This window comes from Camelus ferus, chromosome 19 (genome assembly GCF_009834535.1).
Source record: "Camelus ferus isolate YT-003-E chromosome 19, BCGSAC_Cfer_1.0, whole genome shotgun sequence".
Classification (NCBI taxonomy): Eukaryota; Metazoa; Chordata; class Mammalia; order Artiodactyla; family Camelidae; genus Camelus; species Camelus ferus.
In genome coordinates, this window is record NC_045714.1 from 8982666 (window position 1) to 8997910 (window position 15245).

Below are 15245 nucleotides of genomic sequence, written 5' to 3' on the forward strand. Positions count from 1 at the left end.
TTAGCTGACTTCTGTGGGCACCTTTCATCAATCAACTCAAATATAATAAACAAATAAAAAAGCAGCGTGTTGTAAAGAAAAAAAATAGAAAATAACACTGCTGTGGAAACCGTAAGTCTAGGTTTTAGAGGCTGTATTGAGCTGCTGGTAAGGGCTTAAAAGCTCAAGCCAAACTTTCTTAGTTTGAAACTCAACTCTGTTTCTCCCTGGCTGTGTCATCCTCGTCAAGCTATTTAAAATTTCTGAGCTTCTGTATCTTCAGCTATTAAATGGAAGTGATGGTGAGCCTCTACTCTAGAAAAATAAATATCTCAGGGGGTTTTATGAAAAATATGTGAATTAATCTATTTAAAATTTTTTTCCAGTTTTATTATGTAGAATTATCACAGTTCGACTGCACATACACATTATATTGCATGTAAATACATATAAACAATATACTGCACTTTTTTTAGTTTTCATATATGTACTAATTATTGTTTCTAAGAACAGATTAGATCTTTAGCTTTTTAAACTTACATAGTTATCAAAGGAATAAAGCCAACTACAAAATAAAAATCAACAGAATGCGGTAATCCCAATCATGAAGGACAGTCAGATGTGCTTACACATATTCAAGAAATCAAAATAATAACTAGTTCATTAAGAATATGTGAATTAATGTATTGATGTCCCCAAGGATAATGCTTTTACAGAGTAAGCACTCGTTAAGCATTACGTGTTCTTAACATCACACTCATGTATCAATCACGCATGACGCTATAGACTTTTATTTCTCTGGCTTTCACTTTTCCCACCTAAAAAGTGAGAAGGATGAAGTCAATCCTTGGGTTCCAAATGTATCTCTAGGCATGGGCATTTTTTCTCAAAAAGCTCTTACGCACTCATCCAGTATATAAAGCAGAAGACAGGCAGGCTCCTCTGGTTGTAGCAGATGTGGGGAGGGCTCTGATGCCCCACACACTCCCTGTCCCTAGATCGAGGGGATCCTGAAGAACTCTAGGGGCTCCTTCAGGTATAAAATTGTTTTTAGAAGCCCTGATTTTAAGGACAGACATGAGCTTAAATTTCTTGATTGTTGTCTTTTAGTTAGCTGTGATCTTAGGTAGATTATATATACCTTCTCTGAACCTCACATTCTGCATCTGTAAATCAAAGCAGGAGTGAAGAATGACTCCGGGAGTGAATAGGTAGAAAAGGTAGAGTGCTTGTGAGCGTCCTGCTTGACACTGACAAATCTGAGTTCAAGCAGTAGAAGCCAAGAACATCTCATCACCCCAGCAAACAAAATAGTGAATTTGATGATCAAGCTGCTTTCAGAAGGAGGTGAGTTAATTTCAAGTGTGTTTCAGTTTGGAGCTTGTCTCAAATCCACCAGAGAGAAAAGACCATAAAGTTTGGTGAAAGGTGTTCCTTGATAGGGAGAACATTCCACTTTCCTTAAGGGTCCATGAATTTGATTGAGCTCAGGAAATTAAAGCAGAGATTTTGTTTTCCTGTCTCTACTTAAACTTCTGGGTGTATGTGTCTTCTTACAGTGAGTGATGGGAGAGAGTTGGACTAAATCGTTATTTCTGGAATTCTAGTTTTTAGCTTAGGCATTGAGTCCCCAAGTTCAGTAAGCCCCTAAGTTCTCATCTCCTGCCCAGTGTTTTTAAGTTCTCTGCGGTGGTGTTTGAAGGAAGCTGAGCCTGCAAAATAACTGCATAATACTTTTTTGGGGGGAACAGTTTTGTTGGGAGTCATGAAAGTATTGGTAGGTTGAAGATAAGGCCAAGTCATTGTACTGATTGTTTTTCATGTAAGTTTTTCTCTTTATCACCTACTAAGCTTTATGTTCTTTTAAATGATTCCAGGACTCAGCGGTCATAATTACAAACGTGCAGAGTGCATTCTTATAGAAACAATTGGATGGGTGGGGGGATGAATGGAGAGGTGGATGAATAGATGAATATATTGCTGTGGAGAGACTAGAACAAAGCCAAATGTAGACACTGAAATATAACATTCACTTGTGTTATGTACAGCGTGTTGCTATTACTCACAGGCAGTTCGATTAGTGTTGTGTAGCAGTAACAAACGAAACCTAACTTTTTCATGTGAACCCTCATTGTTTTTCTGTTTCGATTATAAGCACCTAGAAGATGGACATAATGTCTTATTTTTATTTTCTATGCAAATTCAACACATTTTTATTAAGCATCTCCTAAAATGCATAGGGCTACACACAGCACTGAATGCTTGTTAAATACTAGAATACAATAAAAAAAAACAACAACAAAATGCTATTTGAAAATCTTGCCTACATTTTACCTTTTCAATTTTTGATTCTGCAATTTAAATGTAAAAGCGTATGTTTTCAGGCCATTGCTGAAAAGATCAGTGTAAACTCACAATGTAATTAAGATTCGAATGATTGTTTTACACGAAAACATAAAATTAAAAACCTTTCACTTTACCTTTTATGCCATGCTTCAATTCGATGAAAGCCATCCCTACCCATTTTGAATGTAAAAAGTTAAATTTCACGTTGCTTCTACCTTCCCAGCAGTGGCTTTTCTCACTCTTGGATGGTTCTTCACATTACTGTTCATAATCGTCGTCTCGGGTATTAAAGATGAAAAGTGCGTTTGTGATGGAAAAAAGTCCTTTAAGCCACCTGGAAGGAGTGTCCTCTATTTATGCTTAAACACAAAGTGAGGGTTGATTTTTCTCAGCAGTGGTGAAGTGTTTACCTTGGTGATTTGGAGATGCAAAGTCTCATAAGTAATCATTTAGGTACTGAGAGCAGACATGTCAGCATCAGTACAACTCAGTAGGGAAACTCAGATGGATTCAGTCATGCCAGTGAAGTGGTACCGTTTTTCTCTTTCTTTTCTTCCTGCTTCCCGTTTCTTCTTTTTCTCTTTCTTCTCCTCTTCTTTCTTCCTTCTTCCTCTCTCCTTCTTTCTTTTTTCTTCGGACTTCTTTTTCATCTTCTTTCTTTCTTCTTTCTTCTTAATCTTTCTTCTTTCTTTCGTTTCGTACGTTCTTTCTTCTTCTTCTTTCTTTCCTTCATTCCTTCCGTCCTTCCTTCCTTCCTTCCTTCCTTCCTCTCTCTCCTCTCTCTCAAACTTTTCCTTCTTTATTGGGCACAGTTCACTGTTGTTGGTGGACAGTATGAAATGTTGGATTCTCATGTATAATAATATTTCATATAAATGGTGCCACTTAATCTTTACAACAACCTTAAAGGGAGATAATATTATTCCCATCTTATAGATGAGCAAACTAAGACTCAGAGAAGCTGTTTTCCTAAGGACGCACAGTATGAACACAGATCTGTCTGCTTTTAGGGTTTATACTTAGCTACTCTAATAGATTTCCAAAAAAAAAAAAAAATTATAAAATGCCAGCTCAGAGACCTTGTAATTTTTATCGACTTCCAAGGATAAAGGTGGGATTTCCTATCACCACTAACCCATAAATGTCCAGGGCAAGCCCCATTATGGACTTTTAGGAATTTTGGGAGCTTGGCAGGGAAGGATCCACAGGGTGGTCAGACTGGTGTTGAGAGAAGACTGGTGAGTCTGGTGCTGGCCATGTTTCTCCATCTTAAGTGAATAGCAGCATGAACTGGGCCAGACCTGGGTAGATGATGGGAGGTTCCAGAACACAGTCTGCAGCTCTCTCACCACCTCTTAGGTTGTGTGTGCTGCCTCTGTCTCCCACCCTCCACTCTGGAGGAAACGTCTCTGAGGTCCAGTCCCAGTCCTTTTACTTGGGTCTCATCCGCCCAAAAATCTGGATGCTTTTCCTCCCAAACGTTCATTGCCACACCTCTAAACCTTAGTCCTTCTCCTTTCTTAAGAGACTTCACTTGTCCATTAATGCTGGAGCTGGAATTATTGAGAGACAGTATAGTGTTGTGATTAAGAGTGTGAATTCTGAAGTTCAAAGCTGAAAGCTGTGTGGTTGAGCAAGTCACTTAACCTCTGTATTTCTCAGTGTTTAACCTTGAGTCATCTCAAGGCAAAACTGTTAATACACTTAGAAACTGGCTCATGGCAAATGTTGTACATGTGTGAGTTATGTTTATACCATCATTGACTAAAAACCTGGTTCCCCTTTCCTACAGGACAGTGGCTTCTAAGTCTTCAGACACTCCTGGAGAGGGAGGGAGATGACTGGCATTCTGTTTGGGGCTGGGTATAGGGGGCAATGAGAGGAGTGGGCAGGGCAGGGTCTAGAGCGCCTCCCTCTCCTTGGAACCAAAATTTAAGGGTACACCGAAAAACCAGTAATGAAGATAAATAACATTTTAATACAGTATTTTTAAAAAATAAAAATTAATGCCCCCCAAAATCTATGATGGACAAAATATCCAGATTTTAAATGAAGAAGGTCTGTGTTAAGATGTCTTGGAGCCTAAGGCAAGAGAAGGTTAATCTCTGAGTGGTGGAGGTGTTCTGCCTCCCCAGTCACATAGCATAAAAGGAAAATAAAACAAAACAGCTTAAATGTCCAGAGACGAGCACACTGAATATCCATGACTTGCCTCCCTGGAATGAAGCTTGCAAAGTGGTGAACAGAGAGAGATGAAGCCAAGAAGACAACAGCTGTTTGATCAGGCTTGCTGAAGATTATAAGCTTTATCCCCCAGACAGAAGGAATCCTTGAAGTGTTTTAAGCTGGAAAATGGCATGATCTGATCCTCCTGGAGTATAAATCAGAGAAGTTCAGATCTGTATATCCTAAACTACGCTGGGTAAAAAAAAAAAAAAAAAAAAAAAATTTTAGTATTTGGAATCCAAAAAAATAGTAAACAGCTTTAAATAAAAGAAGTAAATCTGTGTTTATTTTCTAATGAAAGGATTTTGAGATCAGACATATATAAATGTAATTCTGCAGCATTCACTGGGGAAAAAATGAAAGTTGATTCAAAAAAGCTTTATTTTTTGACAGTCCTCTACTTTGATAACTGCCAATTTTATGAGCACCCTTGCTTGAATACTTGTGAATAAAACTGAAAAAAGGCCATTAAAAGTATTTCTGGAGGATGCTAAGTCGATCTACATTTCAGGATGATATTTTTGGCAAGAAGGGATCTGTGATATGTGGTCGCTTTTTGTTGTAGTTTGAAATTACCTCACGGTAATTCTTTAAATTTTTCATTTAAAATGAAAGGTTAATAGTTATCCTGCACAGTTCTTGCAAAGTGAAAATGAGATTGGAAAGTTAAAATATAATTAATTTACTTTCCTATTATCCCTTCCGCTGGAGGAATATTCATGCATTCTGAACAGATAAGTTTTAAAAGAGGCACTAAATTGCAAGTGTTCACACTTGGATTCAGTTTAAAAGTTAAAAGCTTTCAGGCCAAATAAATTAGACAAGTATTCAGGGTGAATCTCCATCTCAATGCTGATGAGTAAGGGTTCCCATTGTTTTCTTTGTAGTTTCAGTGTTAGACTCAAAGATCTTCCTAAAAGTTGCTGTAGGATTATATTGTCATCTACTTTGCAAATTCAGCGTTACAATTTGTAGTTGTCCAAATTTCAACGAAGGCCTTTCAAAATAAAGAGTGGTCTAAATTGTGAAGACTTGTCTCAGAAGGAGATTCTGCAACTTGCTTGCCATCTCTTCAGCTCGCTGTCGGTGATAGATCATTTAAAGCTCTCTGGTTGCAAGCAACAGAAATGTTTTGCGAGAGTGTAGATACCTCTCTGGCATCCAAAGGAAAGACAAAAATAAATAGTGAAGTTATTTAGAAGGAGCCAACCAGTTAAGTGATCTAAAGACAGCCTTTGCCAGGTGCATGAGATAAAAAGGTGACTTTATCTTGTAACCCATTTACAAATTATATAGATGGCATTTATAGATGAAATAGTAAGATTTCTACTTGAAGACTTCATTTATAAATTCCTGATAATTTTCCTACTATTTTTCATATTATTAGATTTTCTTTTAGAGTCTGAAAATGCTGCATTCAAAATACTGGAGGTTTTTTTTTTAAATGAGTGGTTCATTTACTGATTCATTTGTTCATTCAGCAAATAATCATTGGTGGCTTGTTGTATACCAAGTGCTCTGCCCGAGAATATCACGTAAATCAGACAGATGTGGACAAATGGCAGCATATAGATGATAAGCAATAAACAGGTTTTAAGAAAAAGATACATTCAGAAAATTTATGTGCACTATAAAACAGAGTGTAATGGCTCAGAAAATGATGAGAGTAGAGAGGTGGCATTATTTTAGGAAGTCCATGGAGTTACTTTTGAGGGATTGCTATTTGAGTTGAGTCCTGAATGATCTGAAGGAAGTAGTCACGTAAAGGTGTGGGGGTAGAACACCCCAGGCAGAGAAACACACAAATGTAAGGGCTGTGAAGCAGGAATAAACCTGGGGTGTTCGAGTAAAGACATCATCAAGCCTGGAGTGCGCAGGAGAGGGAAGACGGCGATAGGAGATGACGGTTGTAGATGGGTGGTGGTCACGTGTGTGAGGCCCTCCAGAGAAGCCACAAGAACAGCCAGCCTCCTTGCAGTCTCACTTACTGTCTCACCTGGCCCTCCGACCGACCCAGAACCCTCATGCCTTCCCGAGTCAGGACTGACCAGGTCCTCACAAAGGAACTCAGGGAATCCTCCCAAGGATACGTCCAACTTTCAACTCGCAAATAGCTGCATTTGCCATTAAATTCAGAAGCATGAGAATTTTAATTCAAAGTCTGATGATTATTTTATCTAGTCTTATTTGGCAAGGTAGTATTTTGTTATGCCTTGAATGTCTTACTGTTTTCTATTGATTTGTCTTCTCAAATAGCCTTGAATTTCTATTATTATAATTATAAAGTATAATGAGTGTCAGTGGAAGATTAATTTAGGAGACAATTTTTCAAATTCTAATTAAATCTGTTTACCTGTGGTAATTCACCACAAGGCCACAGCTGTTGATTTAAAACTTTTACATCTTGTAGTGTTGTCTGTACACATATATCTATTTAATATATTTCATGTGGATAGGGATCATGAAATATTTTCTTTATCCTTTCAAAACACCATGTCGTACAGGAAAAATCTGCTATTAAAATAGGATTAAGTTAATACCTGTTGCATATCTGTATTACTTGGGATGAGTTTTGGCCATGAGTAATAGAGATCCACAATAGCAGTGGCTAAAATAGAAGTTTTCTTTTCTCATGTAAAAGTCAAGAGGTAGTCAGGTAAAGGCTGGTGTCATATTCCTGATTCTTGAATTCTCAGGGACCTAAGTCTGAGCACTCATCATTTTTAGGGGGTGGCCATGGTCTTCAGGGTACAAAACTGTGGCTAGAATTCCCACCATTGCATCTACATTCCACACAGCAGAAAAAGGAAAGAAGAAAAAGGACAAAGAATTTGTATCAGCTATAATTTAGGAAGATTCCCAGAATATTCTGTATGATACTTGTCATGACATTGTATTTATTCATAATTTGCTCACATGGTTAAAACTACTTACAAGGGACACATTAAAAAGATTTAGAGATTCCTCTAATATGGAGGGAGAGGAATAAATATTGATGGGCGAGCAACCAGCACTCTGCAACAAAAGTAATGCATTAAAAGTTTCTGATTCCCTTGGAAATGTGCCAACCCAAACCATAATTTAAAAACCCTCTAGATAAAGCTTTAAATATTAACTTTATTGTCTTTGTATCTCTTAAATAGCTACAGGTTATTTTTCAGTACATAATAAAGAACATTCAATGGAAAATGCAGGATTGTTTTTCTCCTGAAGAATAAAATAGAGAAAGAGACTAAGGTAATTAATGAGAAGAAATGGAAAGAGTTTTTGCAATCATAAATTTTGTCATTTTCAGGGACAGCTCTAACTTTATTCTGCTCTATTCAATATTCAGTCAATATTCTGCTCTATTTGATTTGAAGTCCTGTTGTCTCCACTAAATAGCTGTGATCCTGCCACAAATTGCTTAAATTGGGATTAGTAGTGATAGCAATTGCAGTAGCAGAAAAATCATTACTGGCTGTACTAATAATATTAATGTTTAATAAAAATGTTTACTTCACTGGTTACTTTGAAAAATAAATGAATTAATGTATGTCAAAGCATTGATTTTGCAATTTGAATTCAAAAATTAACACATGGGTAAATATTCCAAAGATCCAAGAGGTGTCAACCTCAGAAGTCTTTGACCCACAAAGACCTCTCATGAATACACATTGTCCATGGACGGCTCAGCAGAATGTTTCAAATGTTCACTGCAGACCTGCTAGTAGTGTCTCTTCCTCTTCTCCATCTTTGTTTTATTCTGCTGTGCACACCTCTCCATTTCCCTCATTGCAAACAATTATTTATGAACAATTATTATATTTTGAACAATCGAACAAATATTTCTTGAGCTATGAGCAAGATATTCTCCTGTGCTCTGTGGCTGATAAAGGAATGAATTAGACAAAATTCCCTACTCTCAAGGTGTTTAAAGTCTAGGGTGGAAAAGCAAATGTATCATAATCATTACGATGCCTAACTTGGCTGTGCTGGTCAAGAAAGATGATGCTAACAGAGACGTACAGTTTCTAAAATCCAGGTCAATTTCAGTAAATTAATGCTTTATCTTTCGGACAAACTGCCAATATTTTAAATAATTTTATAGCTAATTTTGTGTGTTTGTGTGCTTTTGCTGATCTCCAAGTATTTCTGTTTCTATTTTTTTTTCTCCTGACTTGCCCCTATCTCCTAAAGGGAGGATATGTGAAGAGGAGCTAAGAAGGGAACTAGACTGATTTATAGAACAATTAAAATGTGAATCAGTGAATTGCCTATAAAAGACAAAAATATCATTTAGAAAACTCTAGCCATGTAGTTTTTTTCTGAGCTGTAATATCACTATGGATTATTTTATTTCTGTTTTATAATGCATAAAGCAGTATAGTGGCTTTAAATTATTGCTATATTAATTATCCATGGATGGTAGTATTTTGCATATAAATAAAGATGGTTTTTTCTATTAATGCATGACATAAAATGTTAGTTTCTGGCGTCAATGCAAAAAGGAAACACTAAAATAAAACTGAGTTAAAATTAATACATCCAAGTGTGAGGATTAGAGCTTACTAAATTGTTACACAAGTGGACGCTTATGGCTAGAACTTTAAGGAGAGAGAAGTATGAATAGCACATTATCATTAGGAATAATGCAGGGGTTGGCAAGTAATGGACTGAGGGCTAAATAGGGCCTGCTGCCTGGTTTTATAAATAAAGTTTTATTGGAACACAGCCCAGACCCTTCATTTACATATTTTCTATGGCTGCTTTCAAACTACAATGGGAGGTTATATTGCATGGAAAGCCAAAAATACTTATTTTCTGACCCTTTACAGAGAAAGTTTGCTGATCTTTGGAATTGGATCACAAGTTTGCTCCAACCCAAGGATCTTTTTTTTTTTGATTGAAGTATAGTCAGTTTTAAATGTTGTGTTAATTTCTGGTGTACAGACTAGTGATTGTTATTCATATATATGTATTTTTTTCATATTCTTCTTCATTATAGGCTATTAAAGGGTTTTGAATATAGTTCCCTGTGGTATAACAGTGGGACCTTGTTTATCTATTTTATATATAGTAGTAGTTAGTATCTGCAAATCCCAAACTCCCAATTTATTCCTCCCCACACCCTTTTCCTCTGGTGACCATAAGTTTGTTTTCTATGTCTTGGGTCTGTCCCTGTTTTGTAAATAAGTTTGTGTCCTTTTTGTAGATTCCACATACAAATGATATCTCTAGTACTTCTCTTTCTCTTTCTGGCTTCCTTGGTATGACAGCCTCGAGGTTCATCCACGTTGCTGCAAATGGCATTATTTTATTTTTTATGGCTGAGTAGTATTCCATTGTATTTATATACCACAGCTCCTTTACCCACTCATCTGTTGATGGACATTTAGGTTGTTTCCATGTCTTGGCTGTTGTAAATAGTGCTGCTATGGACATTGGGATGAATCTATCTTTTCAAATTAGAGTTTCCTCTGGATATATGCCCGGAAGTGGGATTGCTAGATTATAGGGTAAGTCTATTTTCAGTTTTTTTTAAGGAATCTCCATTCTGTTTTCCATAATGGCTGCACCAAATGACATTCCCAGTGACAGTGTAGGAGGGTTCCCTTTTCTCCACACCCTCTCCAGCATTTATTGCTTGTGGACTTTTTAACGATGGCCTTTTTGACCCATGTGAGGTGATACCTCATTGTAGTTTTGATTTGCACATTTCTGATAATTAGCAATATGGAGCATTTTTTCATATGTCTATTGGCCATTCGTATGTCTTCACTGGAGACAAGTTTGTTTAGGTCTTCTGCCCATTTTGTGACTGGATGGGTTGCTTTTGTTGTTACTGAGTCGAGCGAGCTGTTTGTATATTCTGGAAATTAAGCCCTTGTCAGTCACATCATTGCAAGTACTTCCTCTCATTCTGTGCAACCCAAGGATCTTGATTCCTTTTGTTCTTTGTGTCAGGAACAACCTTCTCAGTCTTCACTCAGTTTACTGGCGCTACTGTCATTCAGATCCCAGTTTAGAAGTCGCCTCCGCAGGGCTCTTCAAGGAGCCTTTCCTGTCCCGGGAAACCCAATCTCAGTTAGCTTCTGCGCCGGCAGCCTGCCTGCACTTCCAGTTCCTACTGTATTTTCTTGTGTCTACTCGGGGACACATTTTTCATTTCTGAAATTACGTTGTTTGTGTACCTTTTTCCCCGCACTAGTATGCAGTTTTACAAGAGTGGAGATCTGTCTGTCTCTTTCTCCCCGTTATCCCTGAGGTCTGAAGAGCGTTTTTCTCACCGGGTATTGACCGAAAGAGCTAGAATGGGAGCCCAGCCGTCTTGGATGTGTTTCTGAGGGCAGTGCTGCTCGTGCTCTGATCACACTTAGAACTGCCTTGGGGCTACATGTGTGTGTGCTGCTGGTGGGGGATGGTGCTAGACTAAACTGCTTCTTAGGAAGTGAATTTCTCAATTAGTTTCCTGAGATACTTGGTTTGAAGATTTCTGGATAACAAGTGATTGGTAGTGCAGCCCATCAGAATTATACATGAATCTTTCCTTTGTCACTTCGGGAGTTACCTTATCTCAGGGGTTTCACACGCACACCTTTGCAGAGGTGTGCTTGTGAGGGAATCTAAGCTTGTGACATCAGCTGAATGCCAGATGTGACTCTCATCCCACAGTAAGAAATTTGGGGAGCCTGGCTTTGTGCAACTCAGTTCATCTTGCTGATTAACTGACCTAAAATTATATCCATTTGCTTAATTTTATTGCTTTCCAAGGTATTTTTTCCAGACAATAGACACTATTAAATATTTAATTCAGCAATGAGAGTTCTGTTTATGGAATATTTATTAGATGCTCTTACTGATGGTTTTTTATCTTCAGTTTTGCAACTGATAAATCTTATGACAGGGAGCTTCAGATTGACTGTACTTTATGCCATCTTTCTTTTGTCAGAGGAGGAAAACGTGACAATACTCATAAACTCAACCGTGTAATTAGATGTGACCTAAGACACATTCTACTGCGTTCTCCTTCTAACCTTACATACTAACAACCTGACCTTCCTAACTGTCCTTGAAAAAAAGTTTTTTTCTTATTAGGTTTATAAGGGAAAATAAAGTGGCTCACATGTCCTATTCATTGAAAATACTTGTAATGCCTTGATGGATCATTTTGTTTACTTGTGCATTCAACAAATATTTATTGAGCCATTTCTTTGTATTAGGCTGTGCTGGCATGGGGGACAAAGTCCTGGGCTCAGTCACTCATGAGGAATATTGCTCAATCTATTACAAAGCTTCCCTTTAGAAATCACTTTCCATTACAAGGTTGATACAAGCGAAGTGAAATGAAGACTTGAAGACTATATATAGAAAAACAAGAAGTGTAACATAACACTTTTGATGTTAAGATTCCTATCTGAAACCGACTGACATCCTATTCCCCTTCAAATTATCTGAATAAAAATGCTTCAGTATGTGTTACTAGAATGTGTAATGATGCAATAATAATAGTGGGCTTTCCATGAGCATTTGTTATGTGCTGGGTGCTTTGGAAACATTATTTTCTAATTCTTGCAACATTGTTCTCATTTTCCAGATGAGAAAACAGAGTCATGAACAAGGTTGACGGGTCTGGTTTTAAGCCAAAGTCTTACTCCAAGGCACTAACACCTCCTGCCACCCCCAGATGCCTCTGGTGTCTTCTAAAATGACAGAATGCAGTTTGCTTTTCAATATCAGGAGAAATAACCAGGAATCAAAACTTAGTTTCTCCTCACACTTGTTGTTTCCTAGTACAAAGGTGGCATGCAAATAGAAATGGAGGGAAAAATCTAAACAGTGGCTCTTTGAGCCAAGACTGTCCGTGTTCCACTGACCACATTGGATCCACTGGAATGGTTCTTGGGGTGAGAAACAAAGACAGTTGCACCGTGTGCATTCACGCTGATACACAGACACACACACACACACACACACACACACACACACGTACATGCACATACAACACACCCTGGATTCACCCAGATATTTTGTTTCGGTGGTTCTAGAGTGAAACATACAAATGTGTGTGCTTAGTAAGCTCAGCAGGTGCCTCTGATGTGCATTTAGATCTACACATGTATTCTGTCTCATCCAACTCTACAATGGTTGATTTTGCCCTTCCATTTTCTTTTTATGGATTTAGCTTCTCCTTCCATCCCTGAGTTTCTACATCCACCAGGGAATTCCTGCAATTATATGTTGCAGTGGTCCAGAATTGAATGGTCCAGCTGCTTTTGCCAAAAATTTATCTATTCCTATCAGTTCGTTTTGGAAAATTGAATTAGAACTTCTGCATGGTGTAATCAGAAGCAGCTATCTTTCTGACTTCTATTACCAGACATTAGCTTGTTTGGAACTTCATATAAACTGAATCATCACTATGGACTTGGTTATGCCCAGTTTCATTTACTTATCATTATGTCTATGAGTCATTCATCTTGTTGCATGGATTCAGTTTTTGTTTTAATTTCTGTGTGGTGGTCCATTGTAAGAATGTACCACAATTTGTCCACTTTATTATCTGTGGTTATTGGAGTTGTTTCCAGCTTTTTGCTATTATGAATGTAGCTGTTAGAAGCATCCTTGTTCTTACCTTTTGGTGGACGTAAGCACTAATTTCCCTTGGCTGTAGACCTGGGAGTGGAGTAGACGTATGTTTTGCTGTAATAGATATTACCATGCAATCTTCAAAAATGGTGTGGGATACATTCCACATGAAAGTATGAAATACACTCCGACCAGCAATGTTTAGGAGTTCTGGTTGTTCTGCTTTATTGCCAGCACTTGGTATTATCAGCCTTTTTACAGTTTAGCAACTCTGGTGAACAGGTAGTTGTTTCTCATTGTGGTTTCAAATTTTATTTCCTTGATGTCGTCTCATCTTTGTAATGGCTGCATGATACCCCAAGAAAGAATGCTCCATGTTTTATCTAACTGATCATCTATTGATGGGCTGGCCGTAAGACTGATTTTAGTATTTTTCCCGTAGAAACCATGTTTTCTCTGCATATGCACGTGATAAAGCTCAGAACTTGAAACACTGGTTCAAAAGTTACATTTATATTAAAACTTTAATAGCTATAGTTCCTCCCCAAATTGTACTCATTTATACATCTGTCATCAAGGTGTGGAAGTACCCTCTCCCACACCCTAGACCACACAATGTGTTGTCAAAGTTTAAAAATATATGCCAGTCTAATCAATGAAAAGTGATAGCTCGTGGAAATTTTTATTTTGCTGCTTTTTACAGTATGAGGTAGAGTGACTTTTCATGTTTAAAGACCATTTGAATCTCATGGCCTATGAGGGCCTGATCATACCCTTTGCCTAAGTTTTCTATCAGATTGTTGGTATTTTTATTATTTATTATAGAAGCTCTTTATGTATTAAAATATATACCTTAGTTATCTAAGTGGCAAACATCCTTTTTCTAATAAAGAATATTTTAAAGAAAAAGCCAATGAAAATTAAAATGAAAGAGAACCGTCTACCTCAACTTTATAAAACACGAGATAGTGCTTTACTTGCTCGGTACGTCATGATGTCAGGAACTCGGGTACGGCTCACATGTCCTTGTTTATAAAGTGTCTGCTTACATACCTTTGCACTTACTCCTCATGTTAATTCTGTCAATTCATTTCTGTATTCTCCTTGCTGAAGAGATTAGGAAGCTGAGGTTTTAGTGATTTGACCAAGGTGGCATGCCAACAGAGTGAGAACCTATGTAACAGATCTAGTTTCAAGTGTATTATAATTTCCCACGGATCCCCTCTAACTCTAGGCTTTGGCCACCTGGTCAGCCTTCAAGCCTTCATCATTTTTATTGCTGACTTCATTAGTCTCTGTTTGCACAAACGCTTCCATCCAGTGGGAAAGAGGAATGGGGTGAGACTGAAAAAAAAAAGCATGAATCAATCAGATCTCCTATGATTTCTGATTAGACAGTAATTAGAAGGCCATACATATTGAAAAAATTGGAATCGAACTAAATAATCAAAAACAGGAAATTAAGTGAGTAGAGTGGGGTGTGTGTGTGTGTGTGTGTGATGGAGTACCACTCACACACTTCAAGTGTAGAAGTGTATTAATTGGAGTTGGAAAGTATTGATGATATATTGTTCCGAGGCAACTATTTAGCAGAGTACCATGTATGGTGTGATTAAATTATATGCAAATACTGACATATAACCAACACTTACCAAGTACTTCCTATTTGTTGGGAGTTATCCTAAAATTTATTCACGGCAGCTTACTTAATCTGCATAATAACGCTGTGTGGCAGGCACTGTCTGTATAGAAGAATGTAACTTGCCCAAGGTCACAGGTTTTGAGCTCTGACCCTGGGATGCAGAGACAAATTATTAAAGGTGGAAGAAGAAAGAAAGGAAGGGGAGAGGGAAAGAAGGAAGGAAGGAAGGAAGAGACTAACAATGGTTATCTCTGAGTAACAAGATTAAGGGAGAATTTTGTTTTCTTCTTCCTGTTTCTCTATATTTTCTTCTTCTCTATCATCATCATTATTTTTTACCATACACATGCGCTGCTTAGAATAAAGTAAAAATCATAGGATGCCCCCAGACTTACTGGTGTGTTAAGGATACAAATATCCAGTTGGAGTTGGCAGGCCTCTGGTGAAGTTTGAGGGGACACAAGGTACAAAGGCTGAAGATTTT